The sequence below is a fragment of the Tachypleus tridentatus genome, chromosome 13, assembly GCF_004210375.1.
Source record: "Tachypleus tridentatus isolate NWPU-2018 chromosome 13, ASM421037v1, whole genome shotgun sequence".
Classification (NCBI taxonomy): Eukaryota; Metazoa; Arthropoda; class Merostomata; order Xiphosura; family Limulidae; genus Tachypleus; species Tachypleus tridentatus.
Window position 1 is genome coordinate 148,435,028 of NC_134837.1, and position 20,610 is coordinate 148,455,637.

Sequence of the window (20,610 nt, forward strand, 5' to 3'; positions counted from 1 at the left end):
CTGAATCCACTTACTCTAACGGCGAAAAGAGTGAGAAACATCAGAAGTGTATCTATCAACGGAAATACGTCATTAATCATAATAGTCTAAGTAAACTGACTCGTAGCCATAACACACCCTTAATTTCCGTTTTGCGCTCCTATAACATGTTTAAAAAGTTTTCTAACATGGATACATCTTCTCTTTTCCGTCAGAAACTGCTTCTGTGTGTTGCGCTAGATGGGTTAGAACGCGATTCTTGTGCCAAAAGGAACCGGTAATCGGTTAATCACTCCAAAACTTCCGTCTAAACTCTCTGAAGGGCGGAGGCTAGCACGAAAATATTCATTTAAAGTCTTGTTGAATGGTTTATTGGTAAACGCCCTACTTTAAAGAAAATACAGTGCTGTGTTTCCATTTATATATATATACACACATAGATATTTATAATATATCTTTTTAAATAGAGAGTTTCGGCCATCATATAATAATTAGTTATGTATATAAGACAGTCCTACCGAGCACTTTTATAATCATAACCTTTTCGTTTAGAAACGTACAGGTCTTACTCTCAAATTATGCGCCGTTTTCTTTTGCAAATAATCGATAGTAAATAGGTTATCTATGACGCGCCTAACAAACTCTGAACAAATATTAACCTTAAGTATTAGCTTTCATCCCTTATTAAGGATAATAAGAATTTTATAAACTTTTGGAATAAAAAAAATGCTTCCAATATGAGTTTGAAGTGAATCATATAGTTTTATACAAAATACAGCTACATTTAACGTAATTCCTTGCTATTTTCATATTTCCTTTATTTATGTATATAGTTTTATACAAAATACAGCTAAATTTAACGTAATTCCTTGCTATTTTCATATTTCCTTTATTTATGTATATATTTTTATACAAAATACAGCTAAATTTAACGTAATTCCTTGCTATTTTTATATTTCATTTATTTATGTTGGCTGTTATCCAGCACATAGCTACACGATGGGCTATCTATACTGTGCCCACTAAGAGTATTGAAACCCATTTTTTAAACTTATAGGTCTTCAGACTTAGCGTAAAGCTGCTAGTGAGCTTTGAGATTTGTCCAATGATCATTCGTCAAAGTTCGCTTTATGTTGGAACACAAAGTAGCACTACAGTTGACAAACACAACAGAGTAAATGAGTTTTTTTAACGTACAACTAACCCATAAGTATCTACGCGACTATAGATACACAATAAAACGCACAATAATATAGTTCGATAAGAAGCTAGGAAAACATAGATGGAAAAGTTAAAGTGGCCTTCCTTTACTTAGAATTGATTAGTTCTACACTTATACACTGAATAACATTTAATGAAATGAAAATGCAGTTAACAGGGAACACCACTGAATTACAGCGGTTACTATTTGGAGTATAATAAACTGACTGGTCACTTGATCATGATTCTCATATGATATCGGATTGAAGCAGATTTTGGCACAAAAGAATTAGCATAGACATGGCATGATATAAACTCCAAACGTTGTTTCTCAAGTTGTTTTGTTTGAACGTGCCCCATTCTTCGAAGATAACTGCTGATAACTGTCTCAGAGATATTTGCAAGTAACTTAACTTTTGAGTCCGTACGGTCATTGTACTGGGTGAGGAAAATTATGTATATTACGTTCATTGAACCTACATGGAGTCTTGAACAAAAATGAGCACATTTAGCTCTTATGTTTTTGCCTATTAGAGTGGATCGTCAGCACTGTTTAGATACACTGTAAGCGTTTTTTGCTCTTGTAAAGAAAACATCCCACAGGCTCACTACCACAAGCAGAAGCAGTAACTTGAGCTGATGAAACGACACTAACAGAGTCAAGTGACTCACGCAGTTTATTTGCATTATGTGTGATTCGATAATTAATACAAAATACGGTAGAAAGCGATTCATTAGACTATATCGCACGCTTTTGGTCTGTCATTATTTTTAGACTGCGCTGTAAGTCTGTGACCATGATTTCCATTTTAGATTTTGAAATAAAGAGAAGTGGGTTCCTAAGTATGAAAATTCTTTATAACGTCCTTTGTATAGCACGGCTGAAGATATTGTTGATGGGACCAGTCAACTGGAGTAAGGTCTATCATCCATTGTACCTTACAAGCGTGTTTAATCGTTTATTGTATTGGTATGTTGCAAGCAGTACGCAACGAAAGGGATTTCTAATGGGAGACGTATCCACATTTATTGGCAATGATGAATAAATTCTGATGAGAGATATCTATAAACAGCTGCCCAAAGAAATGGTCCTTGTTAATGAAACCTCTGTTAGACGGATGCCCATTTTGTTCTCATTTACAGTCATATGAAATTCGCGGAGAGATCTTTAATAAATACACATTGTTTTCACCAGTCATGATATGATTAAATATCCTGATGTACAGGATTAAATCAATGACCTGAAAAGCAAATAATCATTATATTTTGCATATGCAAACGATGGAGTGTTCTAAACTTTTAGCTAGCTCCTATTCAACTGGCTGGTTAGTATAATAATTTGACCAATATACATTAATCTTGTAAACTTATAACTATGGAAGCCGAGAAGGTTTAGTGAATTAAACATAAAATAGAAATAACTGATATGAAAATTCTAATTTGACAAGTTTAAAGAAAATATCATTTATAAACGTTATGTGTTTAGATAATAGAAGAGCTTTCTAAGTAATAAATTTAAAGAAGTTTTGGATATATGGAAAAAGCCATACGCGAAAATAAAGTAAAAGTCACTTTATGTGCCCCAATAAAGGATACAAATGTCAAAACCGATAAGAAATCTACAAATCACTTAAAGGTATTTGCAACTAAGCATATACATGCACATCTCAAGAAAGAGAAGTTTCATTTTGCCAACTAGAAACGTTGAACAAAAAATATAAGACAAAAATAATGTTGTTGTTTTGAATTAAGCACAAAGCTACATAATGGGCTATCTGTGCTCTGCCCACCACGGGTATCGAAACCCGAATTTTAGCATTGTAAGTCCGCAGACATACCGCTGAGCCACTAGGGGGCAAAAATATTATTATAATTAATAAAAGAAAAATGTTAATTTGGGCTATATATGTAAAATACATTAAATTTCCGGATATGACATTTTCAATTTTTTGACCAGGCAGTTAGGGTGATAGACTAGTAATCTGATATTCGCGAGCTCGAATCACCGTCGCATGAAACATGCTCGTCTTTGCAGACTTGAGAATGTTATAATGTGACAGTCAATCCCATTATTCATTGGTAAAAGAGTAGCCCAAAGAGTTGGCAGTGGGTGGTGATGACTAGCTGCCTTCCTTCTAGTCTTACACTGCTAAATTAGGGACAGATAGTGCAGATAACCTTCGTGTATCTTTACGCGAAATTAAAAAACAACAATAATCTTTGGAAATTGATTTGTTGTTTTAAAGCAAAGCAACATTAAGTTATTCACGGAGAATCGAACGCTGGATTTTTACCGTTGTATATCAGTAGATTTGCCGCTGCTTTACCGTTGCCTTTTTAAAAAATGAAAACGTTTGAAACAGCTTTGTTAAAAAGAAAAAAATTAATATTTAAGCAAATAAAATAAATGTACATTTATCTATCTATATAACTAAAGAAGATTGCACAAATTTTAAAATGGAATGACGGTTGTTAAGTAAGAAAATAGAATGAGGTAAATAGAGTAAATGTTGTCATGCTTTTTTACCATCTCACGACCTCATGCAACCTTTGTGCACTTATGAAGGTATCTACGACATTCGTCAAGCATATTATCAAGCAAGCTTTTAGAAATAGTTTGTTTGATATGATCAATCAGATAGGAATGTGAAGCTTGACGAGGAGGATAAACAGAAGAGATGCTCCACCTGAACACAACGTGCAAATAGAACATCTTTCAGCTGGGAAAAATTTGGCTCTCCAGATTGTTTAAATGTGTTTTAAGTCAATCTTTTATCTTGGAATTAAAATTAATCGTATTTATTTTTTTGTGTGAAAAACACTAAGCAATAATTTTTGTTGAGTTTTGCAAGTACAATTGCTCATGTTATTCCCAGCAGTAATATGGTCAGCGTACTCATGATTCTAAGAACTGAAATGTTACCAAGCAAATTTGTAGAGCTTAAGCTGGTGAAAGCTATTCCATGCAATCATTAAACGGAAATTTCATATTTTGTTTTTTAAGTCAATCTTTTATCTTGGAATTAAAATTAATCGTATTTATTTTTTTGTGTGAAAAACACTAAGCAATAATTTTTGTTGAGTTTTGCAAGTACAATTGCTCATGTTATTCCCAGCAGTAATATGGTCAGCGTACTCATGATTCTAAGAACTGAAATGTTACCAAGCAAATTTGTAGAGCTTAAGCTGGTGAAAGCTATTCCATGTAATCATTAAACGGAAATTTCATATTTTGCCAGGAGATATAAGGAAACTACGAAGAAGATTCGTGAAACTGTTGATGAAGAGAAATCCAAAACTCCTTAAAAGTAGCATTAAATAACGCAGGATATGCTGTTTACGTGAATGTGACTTTCAGAACAGTAACCTATACATTAACATGAAATGACCTCATTTTACAGTTATTCAAAATTCTCTTCTTACGAAAGAAAAACAAACTAAAATCTTGAAATAAGCTTTGGATTTAGAAAGATAGAATGAAAAAGTTGGAACAAGGTGCCCTCAGAGATAATTTCAAATAAGAAAATTTGGCAACAACCAAAAATTATTTCTCGACTTCCTCTTAGCCAATAGTGAGATTTACACAAAATTTGTTGGAGAGGAAATCATATTTGTATCAATTCTTCGTCAATAACGTACTTTAGTGATCAATTTTGGTCACTTACTTTTATTTACTTATTGAAATTTCTGTATGTATATCATGTGCATTTCCATAATCGTTTCCAACAGTGTACATTATTTCAACCCCTATAATCGGTCCATTTCGGGTGTTCCATCTTCTAAAATAAACTAATTAAAATGAAAAAAAGTCTTAAAGCCAACCCTTATCATTCATGTACATGTCAAGCTTTTTCTTAAACTTACTTAAAATTAATGATTCTACATCTGAAGGTAACCCATTCCATCCTGTTAGTAAAATAAAACAGTCTAAGCTGAAGATGTCTCATACTCTGCAAAAATTTATATTTGTGATCTATTCCTACTATTCTCACTGTCAAATATGAATAAAGATGAGTCAACAACACTATCAACCCTTTCAATCTTAAACATCTTAATCAGCTCTCCCTATCTCTCCTCTTTTCAAGAGAAAAAAATGTGAGAGATTTTAGTCTTTCCCCAAATAACAACCCTTCCATTCCAGACACAATTCTAGTAACCCTCCCCTAAACTCTTTCCAACAATTCAATATGTTTCCCATGGCAAGGAGCCCAAGACTAACACAATATTCCAAGCGTGGCATAAACAGTGACTTGCAATGAAATTATAACTTCTTTAGACTTATGTTCAATATTTCTGTAGATACAAACTAAAATCCTATTTGCCCTACCATTAACAACAGCACACTGCTTGTACGGCCTTAGAAATTGATCGACTATTACATCAAGATCCCATTTCTTCTCTGAACTACTTTCCAAAACTAGAACTCAAACTCAAACTAACGTGGCAGGGGTTTAGTTTAGAGAGAGAGAAATCAGAAGAGTTCTCTCTCCAACTGGGGTGTTCAGGAGCTTTGTAGTTCCTCTTCGTCTCCTTACATGAGAAATGTTTTAAAATATCCGTGGAATTTTTACTTTATTTTTAACATTTCAAAAAATGGAGTGGTGAATTTGTGAGTGAGAGGAAGGACGGGAGAACTGGGCGAAAGCAGCGAAAGTGAAGTGAGCCAGACCTTGGCTCGAGGACGGAGTACACTGGCGGCTGGCGAATTAATTTTTAAAATTTACTGTGATTGATTAGATACCCTGTGACTGGGTAAACGGCCCTTTTCAGAATGAGGCTGGGACCTACAGGTCCGATGCCAGAGATTTTGCTGTGGGGGGAAACGGGAGTACCCCGAGAAAACCCACTTTCACGGCCTGGGCGCCGAATAATCTACCCAGACCGTGCCCGGAAGTAGCTGGGAAGAAAGAAAACAAAAAAAAAAACAAAAAAAAAACTGATGAACTATGTTGGTGGTATACGTGGAAACTGTTAGCTGCAGTCTTGTAGATCGGGTGGTAACTTCATCATGAACTTGTTTCCACACTTGAAGCCCATTGGTGCAAGTGAGAAACGTGGTCTTGGTGGTGGAACTACTGGCTGTTCTTCGGTGAGTTGTTCTTTGCTGGTCTGTGATGCTTTGTTTCTTCTCGAGATTTTGGTTTGAGTTTTCTGCGTGGAGGTAGATTCTTTCAACTTTCCCTCACGGTACTTGTTTACTATCGGTCTCGTGGACGTATTTAGCCTTAGGTGGAGTTTACCATCCACTTAGGGCTGCACTCTCAAGCAACCCGACTCCAGAGATCCAAAACTAGAAATCCTCTAAAACAGATTTATTCATCACAAAAGCTCACAAATAAGGAAACAATCTTCATAAAGAATAAAAATATTCTGCTATTATTCATTATATAATATTATTCTAAAAATAATATATTGAACTGCAAAATTATCAACACTTTGTGTATCTTATGAATGAGCTCAATGGTCATCACACCAGAACATAGTTTCATCTCATAAGATGTTTAAAAATCTTTATTTTATATTGTTAATGGAGAACATTTGTCTGAAATAGGTGAGTGGATGGAAGTAATTTGGCAGAAGAACTTGGTGTCAGTGAACAACATTATAGCTGTTTTACATTGAGAAGAAATTAATCTAACTCACGAAATTCTTCTAGAAAAACATCTTTAGAAATTCTTGAAATATCAATTACGTATTAAAACCTTTGAACGGCTATATGTTCATAAAATTCAAATATCTCCTGAAGCTATAATCTAAAAACAAACATTGGAATCCCAAAGGAATCGCATTTAAAGAAATTTCAAAGTATCCGCAAAACAATTTATGAATTTGGAGTATTATTCTAATTAGGATCACAAAGACTAGTAAAGTTAGGGAAAGACACCCGGAGGCTTGTTTTCCAACTTTTAGTGTGCACACAATTCACAAATCTTCAAGTAAGCCAGTAAGATACTTAGCATAAAACCTTCCAAACAATATAAACTTTGTTAACTCTATGAATACGCAAAATATTAATTAGGCTTCTTAATAGCGTCCGCCTCAGGTACAGCTACCTACTTTTCTTTAACACTCTATTATCTTATCTCTCTGTCATCATTATATTATAAACCCGAAATATCACCAACGTATTCGTCCATTGAAAATATCAACACTTTGCTCATCCAAACTTTGACAAAGTTTGTGAACTTAGACTTCCAATTAATTTTATTAGAATTGATTTTAATAGCTTAAAATCATACCTACCATAAAGATGCCCTTTAAATGAATAAATGTAATTTCAACTGTACTTCTTTTATTTATGTTTTATTTAAAAAAAGGATATTTATGATTCCCATATTGTTCCAAAGTTGCAGATTCATTTACTTAAATATACTTTTGCAACATTGGTATTTCATAGTATTATGTTAAATAATATTGAATCATATTTGTTTATTTTCTTAACTTGCATTAATTTCAATATATTTTCACATCATTTTGCACAACAGTATGTTTTGTTATAAGCTGTAACTTACACAAATATTATAAATACAAATGAGAAGAATGTAGCTGAAAATAGATATTTATGAGACATGACCTGGAAAACGGTTTTCTAGATATTTTATAAAATAAACCTACTTTTTCTTGAAACTAAGCTTTAATTACTGTTTAGTTTTGTCATTTGTTACATTCGTTTCTTAATCACCGACTTTGGGATTACTTGAAATCAATATATGACATATATATTTATATAGTTTTATTAAAATGTTTGCTTGACCGACTATCTGACAATATGAAATAAGTACGTACAGTCGTAAAATAAATTTCAATATTATAACATATGTAGGTTTTATTTTTGTGTTATATCATACTGATTCGTAGGCTTATTAATTTTGATGTTTTAATATTTGATTAATTTGATATATTACATCCATAAACTGTTTATCTCAGGTGTGGTTCAGATTTATATTGAATTATAAATAATCTTAGTACTCCTCATCGTAAATAAAAAGTTATTTCACATGAACAATGTTATTGATACTTTTCACCATGATATAGCTCTTCTCTCTTTGGTTACCTTGTGTTCAGGATTATAGATGAGGATTGGAATTTCTCGATACTAGTATAATCCAGTAACGCATGTTAATCAAAGTGTATATTGAACCGGACTCCACCATTGAATATAGACTTTAAAATTAAAAGCCTTTCGGAATGCTAAGTTTATTTTTATACCTACTACTGTGTTCCTATACAATGTGAAAAACTGCACATGCACAATTACACCTTTTCTTCACTACACGTATCCAGTGTGTATGTTTTCCACATTGGGAATACAAAGCACGTTCACATCAACAGTATACTTAAGATTTAGATTGTGTATAATTCTTCGTAATGTCGAATTATATTATATTAACAAATATAATTATGCAATCGTTATGACTAATTAAGTTTTCAATCTACGAATTTTAAATTATAATGCACATTTTTTTTACATATGACAGTATTCATTTAAAAATATCTGGTTCTGTTTGTTTATTTTTGTTTTTGAATTTCGTACAAAGCTACGCAAGGGCTATCTGCGCTAGCCGTCTCTAATTTAGCAGTGCAAGGCTAGAGGGAAGGCAGCTAGTCATCACCACCCACAGCCAACTCTTGGGCTACTCCTTTAACAACGAATAGTGGGATTGACCGTCACATTATAACGCTTCCACGGCTGAAAAGGCCAGCATGTTTGGTGTGACGGAAATTCGAACCCTTGACTCTTGAATTACACTCAAGCACTTTAACAACCTGGCCATGCTGGGCGTATTTAGTTACAAATTCAATAAACTAGTTTGGGGCTAAGTACTATAACAAGAAAAACATACTATCAATGTATAAGTTTTAGTAACTTACCAACATGTAAAATAGCGTATACGTATACAAAGCAATACATTTTTTTCAAATCTGAAAAAAACACGTTTTTTTCTATACAATTTACACGATCCTAGTTTTTTAATCATTGCCATTTTAAATGACCAAAACAGGTCAGATGTTTTATTGTTGATTTTTATTATTTTATTTCACATTAAGTATCTCAAGACAGCTAGTATAGGTATTAAAACTTTTATCAAAATAAAGTAAAGAACAACGTTTCGACCTTCTTAGGTTATCTTCAGGTCGAAACGTTGTTCTCTTACTTTATTCGAATAAAAATTTTAATACTCATACCAGTTGTCTTGAAATACATTTTCACTTCAAGTGGATTTCTATTCATCAGGAATTGTTTCACAGTATGTCAAAACCCTATTAATTGATTGATAACTAAGACTGTACTTTTCAGTACCAAGTATCTCGATTCTATAAATATGCAGTTTTCTTAGTTGGAATATATTTAGTAGTTTAATAACACATAGACATTCTTAATTCAATCGTCAAGAATTTTATTTACATTAACAGTTGTCGAAATATTTTCGTATGCATAAAAAATGAGCTATACAAGCCTTGCTTCGTCACGTACCAGAAGTTATAGGGCATCAAATTGTTCGAATGTTCAAAAATGGTATGAAGCCAGAACATTGCCAGAACAGTAGGGTACCCTCAATATACTGATTCCAGAAATCTGAAAAGTCATCAGACTACATGAAATGTCAAAATTGAAAACAAATCTAGCAACACCATAAGTCAGGAATAGCATGGACACATTCGTTCCAGAGTATAGAGAATAGTATTGAATAGAGAACTGACAAAACAATATTATTTTGTAAGAAGAGTTATCTGCAGACCACTATTAACCAGAATTCACTTTAGCTAACTTACCGTTAAGAGTCTTTTCTCCGTCTTGCTTAAGTTTATGGCAGGATTTGTTTCAGTCATTTGCCTAGAGGAAAGAGGAAAGAATACTGGTTATCCAACAGAGAACACATAGAAGATGGTGCAATACATATTTGGGCAGGTATTCATGATGATGGAAAACTGTTCTTCATACCGTTCACGGAAACGTCAATAGCGTCTCCTACAGGCATCACATGGAGACAATATTTTGTCTTGTGCTAAAACAAGATTTGGCAACAATTTTGTTCCGTGATGACGATGCCATTGCTCACAGTGTGTGTATTGTACAAGATTATCTCGAACAATCAGCCGGTACAAGATTGCATGGCCAGCAAAGTATTTAGATTGTAACTCCATGGAGAACTATTGGACAGAATTAAGCCTAAAAATTGCTTATCATGACACTAAACTAGCTATTATATGAGTTGCAACACATTCTAGTGACAACTTAGGATGAAACTATGGTGGATTACATCATTAACCTCACTGATAGCATACCATATCGCCTTGTGGACGTTATTAGAGTATAAGCTGGACCAATCACCCAATGAATATTTAATTTAAATTGAAATAAGGATAAGTGTGCTATTCATAATAGTTTTATATTATATTTTGTTTGTATATAGTTTTTAGTAAGTTTTTGTTGTGATATATGATATACTGAATTACACATGTTTTTACACGTGTTTGATGAAATTGTTTAATTTTCTAAAAAATCGTTCATGGTATCCATAGAATTTGTCTCATTATACAAATTACATATGTATATGTTTAATATAACACACATTTCTCATTTTGAAAAACTAAGTGCGTTTGTATTACATATTGATAATAATAACCTTATTTGTTTCAGCTTATGGAAACCTAACGGACACACACTTTATTAAATACGTAAACGTGTAAAATCATTTTGTTTATTTTCATCGCACGATTGATGATACGTAAACATTGTTTTACCTCTAAAAAATTACACGTACAATGAATTGTACTTAAAACATCTTCAGAGAGTTAGTTTCTATAAAACATCAAGTAAAATAGCCAAATGTGTCAGAACATCTGAACAATTAATAAACGGTTACCCTTTTTTACTGTGATATTATGTAAAATATTTTATAACATCATTCGTGTAAACTGACGCCATGTTTTTTGGTAGATTTTGGAATTCCCTTATTGCTCTTTGTGCTTTGAGTTTGACATAAATAATTTATAAAAGCTTCTGTTACTTCGTACAGTTTTCTAAGTACCATTTACTTGTGAATGTACGTTGTCTCGTGGTACAACAACGTTTATTGTAATCTGCAATACAATTCAACAGAGGAATCTCGATTACAAGAAGGAATAGAATGACTGACAACTTTCACCCTTTCATTTGTCTTGATGGCCTCCTGCAGGAGGTATTGTTCTGGTAATACGAGTCGATAGCTAGAGGATTGCACGCACATATCCATCGCACCATGATGACGTTGCAAACACTACACTTTGCTATGTGAAATTATGTATTGGGGCAGATGAAACTGACACGTGAGAAGAAGTCAATAAATCGTGATGTTTTCTACGCCACATTGTGATTATGTAAACAATATACTGCAAGGGAAATTTACGTAGTTTTTCTCTTATTATGATGGTTACGGATATTAAACTACATTGACTTTGATGTTTGTGCTTAACAAACAATTTTTTTTGCTTGAATACTCAAGCTCAAGAACTATCCATAATTTAGTCCTAAATATATATATAACATATACATTTACTGATGTAAATAGATTTGAAACAAACACATTGACCACGTTTAGCTACGACAAGCGAAATTATGAAAAAAATATATTGTAAAAATGTACAAGTAAATATTACGCCTATTATTTATTTAGGTTTAGAAGCTATTTTCGAACAATGATGGCGAGATGCTGTACAGTGTATTGAGTCCTAAAATGTATTGAGCTTTCTGCATTGTCAACATGACGGTGTATTCTCACTGCCAACCTAGTAATAATTCACATTACTGAGCTCTTTATAAGAACTATATTTCAGGTCCCCTGCTACCCTTGAAGCTACTTCCTCTGTTGACGATCATGACCAGTCTCGTAGCCATGGTTACGTGTTATTGAGTGAACCGATGCTACAATTGTCATTGTAAAAATCTGCGGAAGACGGTGAGGCGACGTACGAACAAATACAATAGGTTAAATATTGTTATAAATAAAATGTCAAGCTTTGCCAGTAAATATGTTACAAAAATATATTAAGTTAAACTACTTAAAGATATTTCGATAAAATTTTAAAATAGTTTAGTTTAAATTTAACGGTGTTGGAGGACTTGTATCATTATTTGAAATTTATTCTATCTTTAATATACATGTATTCCTTCTATTAATGCAAGCCCTCTTCACTCTCTCCCTCTTCAAATAAAAGTATTGAAGTTTTAAGAATGAAAATAAATGTTATTTCATTAATTCTATTCATTTATAACATGTTCTTAGTTGTGTGCACATTCAAGAGTTGCAGGATCGAATCCTGTCATGGAACGTGCTCGCCTTTTCAACTGTAGGAACATTATAATGTGACGATCAATAACACTATCGTTAGTAAAGAGTAACCTCAGAGTTGGCGGAAGGTAATGATGACAAGCTGTCTTCTCCTTTGTCTCTTACTTCAAAATTAGTGAGAGCTGGTGTAGATAGTCCTGTAATAGCTTTGCTCAAAATTCAGCAAGCATGCAGTGTGTTTACATTAATTGTATAATTTAACGTATAGACTTTAACTAGTTTGTTAAAGTTTAAAACTGCGAACTAATACCATGAAGGCTCGGCATGGCCAGGTGGTTAAGGCACTCGACTCGTAATCTGAGGGTCGCGGGTTCGAATCCCAGTCACACCAAACATGCTCGCACTTTCAGTCGTGAGGGCGTTTATAATGTGACGGTCAATTCCACTATTCGTTGGTAAAAGAATAGCCCAAGAGTTGGCGGTGGATGATGGTGACTAGCTGCCTTCCCTGTAGTCTTACACTACTTAATTAGGGACAGTTAGCGCAGACAGTCCTCGAGTAGCTTTGCATGAAGTTCAACATAAACCAATACCATGAAAAAGTTTATAACTTTATTTTATAATCCGTCATTAGGGTTAGCTTATGAATGAAAAACATTTGAGGAAAATCCCGCAACAACATTGTCTGAATTAACTTACAACCTCGTTCTCCGCTAGTACAGCGGTAAGTCTACAGATTTACAACGCTAAAGTCAACGGCTCGATTCCCCTCGGTGGACTCAGCAGATAGCCCGATGTGGCTTTGTTATAAGAAAACATACATATACACACATTTATCACTTTAACTGAAGTAGTTAAATTATTTCTTCTCTAGAGAGCATGTTAAAGATATTTTTTTATAATTTTCAGTCAAAGCTGCACAAAAACTGTCTGTGTGTAGTTATTTCTAATTTTTAACTGATAGACTGGAGAGAAGCACTTAGTCAATAGCACAAAGTGCCGTGTGAGCAAATAGTGAGATTTGCATGTTACTCTTGCGGTGGTCTCAAAGTGAAGATAGCATTTTTTTGGAAGAGGGACGCGAACTCATAATCATGGATTTACAATCCGAGCAAGCCAAACGTTTAGACGTATTTCATTATTATAGTAAGAATATTTTGAGATTTTGTACTTATCTATCTGTCCCTAGGTGTGTCAGCGATAACGTTTTTTGTACTTAAAACTTTAAAGTCCCACATTCGATTCCCGCGTTGAAAACAGCAAGTAACCCAATGTGACTTTGCTTTAAAACAAAGAACCACATTTTGTAATCTGTCTTGATGATCTGCCTGCTTAATGGTTTGTTTGATTAGTTGATCCATACAAAAATGTCTTTTCAAAATTTCCAGGAAAAAAATCAAACAATAATAACAACAACGAGAAAAGTTATTTTTGAAAACCAAAAAAATGAAAAAGGTGTAAAACAGCTTCTATATTCACACCAGTAGAGAACGTTTTCCCAGGCCCGTGTGATAACGAGCATTTGGCCCAAATCCTTTCATCAATCATTTCTGTGTTTGGGTTCGCGAGATGTTCTCTACTGTAACTCGTGTTGAATCTGCAGAGACAAAAACATCAAAAGGTACGAGTGATGAGTAAAGCCAAGAACAATATATTAGATAAAGCAAAAATATAATACTTTTGAGCAAATAATAGTGAACTAATATAATTTTATCTTCTTTCTAATTAAATAAATTGAATAAATAATTATTAATTTTTATCGTTTTATAAGAATTTATTTATATTCCAGTATAACTACAAGATTTGTCATTTTATTTTCTCATGAATTTTACTTTTTTATATAACCACATATTTTTATTTTTCTAAGAACACTTATGAATTTATAATATTTAAGTGACTAGTTTAGAAGCGACAGAAATAAACATTAATATCACACTTCCTAGCTAACTGAAATAAATAAATTTTGTGTAACCAAGTTAACCAATAAAGAGACAGAAAAGCTCAGCTGAGGCAGTCAAACATCGGTAAATTCCTTTGTGAACCAAACAAAATAAATATCGTTCGTGAAATAAGTTTGTGGCGCATTCATAGAATAATTATTGGTAAGTTTGTTTGTTTTTGAATTTCGCACAAAGCTACTCGAGGGCTATCTGTGCTAGCCGTCCCTAATTTAGCAGTGTAAGACTAGAGGGAAGGCAACTAGTCATCACCACCCACTGCCAACTCTTGGACTACTCTTTTTCCAACGAATAGTGGGATTGACCGTCACATTATAAACGCTCCCAAGGCTGAAAGGGCGAGCATGTTGGGCGCGACGGGGATGCGAACCCGCGACCCTCGGATTACGAGTCGCACGCCTTACGCGCTTGGCCATGCCAGGCCTTTGTGTTAAGAATCAGTTACAATAACAAGGAAAGTTTGTTTGCTTTGGTTACACTAAAATAGCTTTTATGTCACGTTGAATAGCAACAAAAGTGTAACCTAATATTGTTGTTATTCCACATACTGAAATTAGAAAACGAAAGGTACAGAAAACAGAACTGAAAAATATTTGTTGATTTTAATTTGTTAATCTAGAGTTTCATTTGATTAAAAAGGTATGTTTTTGTTAAAAACTTTGGTGATATAACATAAAATAGCTTAATTCAGAAACGATTTAAATTTAAAATTGAATCGGTATTTTTACTTTCATGATTAATTTTATGCACTTGACTCCAGGCTACGTGATCTCACACTATCTCTTTACTTTAGGCTTATTATGCCAACACCTACTACACTTATAGGGTTTCATGGCTCTCCGTCAATAAAATCACAATGAGCAGGTAGTAATTAAACCGTTATTTTTGAACAAATGCATTTTAGCTTTTACGACTCTTCTTATTTTGAGAAATCAAGCGTGACGTGAAAAAAATGCACTGCCTTTTATATAGACATTGGTTAGACATTCAAAAAATGAATCAATTTCGTTACAGATAACTATGTATTCGCGTTGGATGGAAGCCAGAAAACGTGTATACATGAGATGCAATTTATTATCAATGTATGCTTCTCATTCATGATATTCAGTTTCATTGTCATATATACTACGCAAAACAATTAAAGAGTAGATGGAGTGTGAAATATTTGAACTGTCGCAATACAAAATTATTGTTATAAAGAGATGTTAAAGATTTCATTGTTTTTCAAATCAAGCACTGTATAATCAGTCATGTTTATTCAGCTTGTATTATACGTAATTTGTAGACACAATATCATGACTCATTAAACAACAAATGTAAATGTTTCACTAATGTGAAGAGTCGCGGCTGTGGTCTTATATTGCTTAAATGCATGATGAAACGTATGATATATTTGACCGTGTATCTACAAGTGTACAGACTATTATCTTTATGATGGCTCTTACCTGCTTCAAAACTGAAACTTGTGATCGCAGCCGCAATAGGACAAAGTACTACTGTAAAAATAAGCTTTAAAAGGCAGACCTGTATGCTAGATGACTGACTAACCATGTTCCTTCTTCTTGTAGATTCTACAACAGCACCAGGAACATGTCATGTGTACCAAAAATATGTGGATCAATATTAATTTTACAAATGACCCTCGCCAAATACTCTGGTCAAGTAATAAGAAAAATAAAAATATTATTTGGAAGAACCTGGAATCAGATCCAACTTTATTTTAATACAGGAACCTTTAATTGTTATTTACAAAGTAAGAATTTAGCTTATGGTCATGAAACTGTAATTCTCAATAGTAGATATTTTAGGATATTTTTTATTAACCATAATAATGCATTATTTGGTTGATTTTTGTAAACTTTAATGCTCAGTAACAGATATTTTAGGATTTCTTATTAACCATAATAATGTATACTTTGGTTGATTTTTGTAAAGTGGGAAAATCATTAAAAAAACATAAAAGTCCAAACCTGTGTTTCAAGTCCTAACCTCTGTTCCATTTAGTCAAATAAGTCAGTGTATTCCTTTCTAAGAAATCGTTTTCACATTGCTTTGTTTTGAACCCAGTGTTTTCGAATAATTAAAATAGTGTTTGTTTATCCCCAATCTGTTATTAAAATAGTTATACCAAATATGTTTACAACTTACAAACGAGGTGTTTTATGCCAGGAAATTTTAACGGTAAGTTTCAAATTTAAAAAAATAAAATGCTTTATTTGTAACAAGATTGTTATGTCTCATGGTTCTTTAATATTTCTGAAATCGTTGATAAAATATTTGACTTATCACAACCCAGGAACAACTACAAGGACAACACGTTACGACTGTAGCTAACCAGTTTACCTTCTCTAAATACAAACGTCTACCTCCTCCAATAACACCATATCCTTTCATCTGTGTCAGATTTATGTTTTTCTATTATTTTTGAAAATCAGTCAGGATTATTGCATTTTACGATCCCTCGCCGTATAATGTTATCACGTGAATCAACTGAAGACCTTAATACTTAGTTCTCAAATTGATTGTTAAAAGAAATCAAATGCACACATTCCTGCCTGGATAACATTTATGTCTATAAACAATGTTTACCACAGAAGACAAAATTTACTTCATTGTAAAAGAAATATTTTTTGACAACAGTATCTAAGTACAAAACATTATATGGTAACTTTTATATATATAGAAAAGCCATTTCATAACAAGTATGTGTGTTTTCTTATAGCAAATCCACATCGGGCTATCTGCTGAGTCCACCGAAGGGAATCGAACCACTTTCATAACAAGAATCGTGCCTATATCTTATGTTTTAGTTTTACAGTATATGTTTATTGAGATTTCTAGAAATATTTTAAACAGATGACGTAACGCCCCTCTTTTCAAGAAAAGAGTAAAACTGTTTTTGTAAGATCTTGTTAAAACAGAAACATTTTCCTTTAACCTGGTACTTAATTATCATTGATAGTTGAAAATATGTTGTAAATAAATTAATATATTATTATTTTATTCTTGATTGGAAGGTGTATATTTTCCATGCATTTTATTTCAAACAATTACATTTATTCTTATCTCATCATGCTTAACCATTTTTACTTAATTACAATCGGTAAGGTATTGAATAAACTGTCATTAGAAATATAATGTTTTTCATATTAAAACCGTAGTGTTACAGGTGTAACAGTACCGTTTATAAGACTGATTTAATTGTTTAGCATATGTGTGTATATATAAATGTAATTCGTAAGCTTCATTCAATTCAAAGTTCGTATAAAACCATCACGCAGTTATACTTCAAGCCTTAGATTAGACAACACTTCTTCGAATACTATGTAATGACCAGTAAAATCATTAATTTTATTTAAGTAACATGACACAGTTATTTGCCATTAAACATATCCCTGTTGATAGGAGTGTTGCAATAAATTATTTCGCATTGGAGCCTGCAATTTTAGGATAACACCTAAGAAAACTTGCCTCTGTCTGCACGTGAATTCTGAGCTTGCTTGAGAATGCATGCTGCATTAAAAATTCAATATATCTGGACCTAACTGCATTTTCGCACGTGTCTTGTCGTTTTAGTATTATTGTTTTCGTGTTGAGCATGGGTTGATGGTACATTCTATATACTGTTTTAGTGACTACATGTCTATAAGTTGCTGAGCTAAAGATTTAACATTATTTTACCAAAGCAAATAGTTAGATGTCTCAGGTAGAGAGAGGGTACACATTTTATTTTATGTAAGAACGTTTCGTTTACAAAGTTTATAGATGGACAGAAATACATTCCGCTGTTTTAGAACATTGAAAAACAATTTGTGTGTTTCAAACGTGCAGTTTGTTTAAGAACATTTTAGTTTTGTATATTCCTTTTTAAATTCCATAGTCATTACTTAAAAAAATAGTGACTTTTTTAGGTTTAATAAATTCCAAAGAAATTTTAATATATCTAGAGGGGGCGACGCAAGAGAAAGGAAGATGAAAAGCTAATTTCCTATAGATTTTGAAAATTATATGATGTTAATATTATAATTTGTTGCATTTTGGGTTAAATCACACAAGAAAAACTAGGCATAGCAAGACTGGTAAATAAAATTAAAACGGTTAAACTTCTAACTTTGAATTTAGTGGTGTAAATTTTACCACAACAATAAGATAGGCTTTATTTAAAACACGATAAATTCAATTTAAAACTAGTTTACTGTTTCTTGATGTTTTAGGAATTAATTTGTTTATTTGCACTTAGATCCACTAGTTTAAATTCATTCTATAGCTATAGGTAGATTAAAATATAAATCAGGCTAAGAACATTTTATTATTACTAATATTAAGTATACATCAACAACTTCTAATAAAATCATATTTCTATGTTCTGCATAATTAAAAATAAACTTTATTACTTTAGTGTGAAAACAAACTAGTAATAAAATAATCATTGCTTCACAAACATCTTCCTTAACAGTAACAGTGTTGATAATAGGCTACTGGTATTTGATATTCAGTTTTTTATTTTCAGGATATAAGTATTAACAAAATGGTTAAGACTAGTATATTAGTTAAGCGTTCGCAGTTTGTTAGGTGTAACTGGTGCAAAGAATGGGTTTTATTTGGGAACTCGGGATTGGCATGTACACCAATTAGTAATATTTTAATTGCATTTTCTTTAGTCTTCTGATGTGGCAATTACAAAACATATAATATACTTTATTCAGCTTACAATTTATTTGTTATTATGATTCTATGATTAAACTTTACTTGTTCAATCTGGCATAAACTATAATTATATAAAAATTAACAAGGTTTAGTGGGCCGTTTTTCGGAATTTGAGCAATACATTGTTGTCCTTGACAATTAACGAAACGTGTATTCTCGTCAAACCAACACATCATAGGATCCCTTAGTCAAAAATAAAAAGTATTTACGCACATGTATATAGATGTATGTATGTATGTGTTTTACTTGACAAAATCATTAAAACTCATATATATATATATATAAACAACAAACGTAGTCAAACTCGTGATGACGAAAACCCATTTGAAGTAAAAACGTATCTCAAGTTTTGATACTCATAACAACCGTATTGAGTTAGATTTTTACAAGTTAGTCAAACATTTATCTTATGTTTTATTAAGTTACATTATTTGTTCATCAAACTGCTTTCTAGCTAGACATTTATCTCTTAACAAATGTACGAGTTAAACATTTGAACTTCGGTGTATTTTTAATTTAATTTTTTTTTTCGAAATTCTGGTTAATCTAGTGCTTTATAATATTGAAAATAGTTTTCAGGTTATCTGATAAACACTACTAAATGAGCACAGTATGCTTAACTGAGCAAATCTTTTGGATTATTCGATTGTGAATAAGTATTATATTTTTTAGTAGAATGGAATAATAAATCTTTTATTTTTCTATATTTCTGTCTATTCCTTAATTAGTCCAAATTTCTACATATGTTAGTTAGTACAACGACTATAGATATGACTATTTTATTTATCCGTTTACCCCATGCATCCTATTATAATGAGTTAATTCTTCCATACATCAGTTTATAACCATCCTTTCTTTGGCGTTTCTATTTTCTGAATTCTCAGTCCGGGTATTCGTCTCTTCACCCATTCTCTAAACAGTTTCTCTCTGTTCACTAGGAAGTTAGTTAGACACTTCACAGAGATGTTCGTTTATCTGCCCACTTGGTTGTTCTTTTTAGTCCCTTCTTTCATACGTTTATCTATTTATGTATGAAGCTTATATCAGTATACTATTTCAATCGTCTATTCTGACGCTATTTGAAGTGCTTGTCTCACTGAATGATAGTTTACTTTCTACATTCACACTTAAACTTGTCTGCTTCCCTCTTTGACCTACTTAAACTAATAATTTCAATTTATATTATTTCATAATCAACACAGTTATCATAATAACTGACAGTCCCATTTTTTCTGTTGCATACATAGGGGTCCAGCTTTTTTTCTCACTAAATTGTCTTATTCCCTCTTAAAAAGAGGTGGGGTAATACTGAAATGTAGCTTTCAGGCATAAAGAGGATTCTAAGTTCCAAAAATATATTAATATTCAGTTGCTTAAACATACTTAATAAAACTAGAGAAATTAGAAAAGAATACAAGCGATAGAATAGATGTTAAGTTTCTTTCTTCGTGCTTGTAGGCCCCTCTGTGATACAGCGGTATGGCTGGAGACTC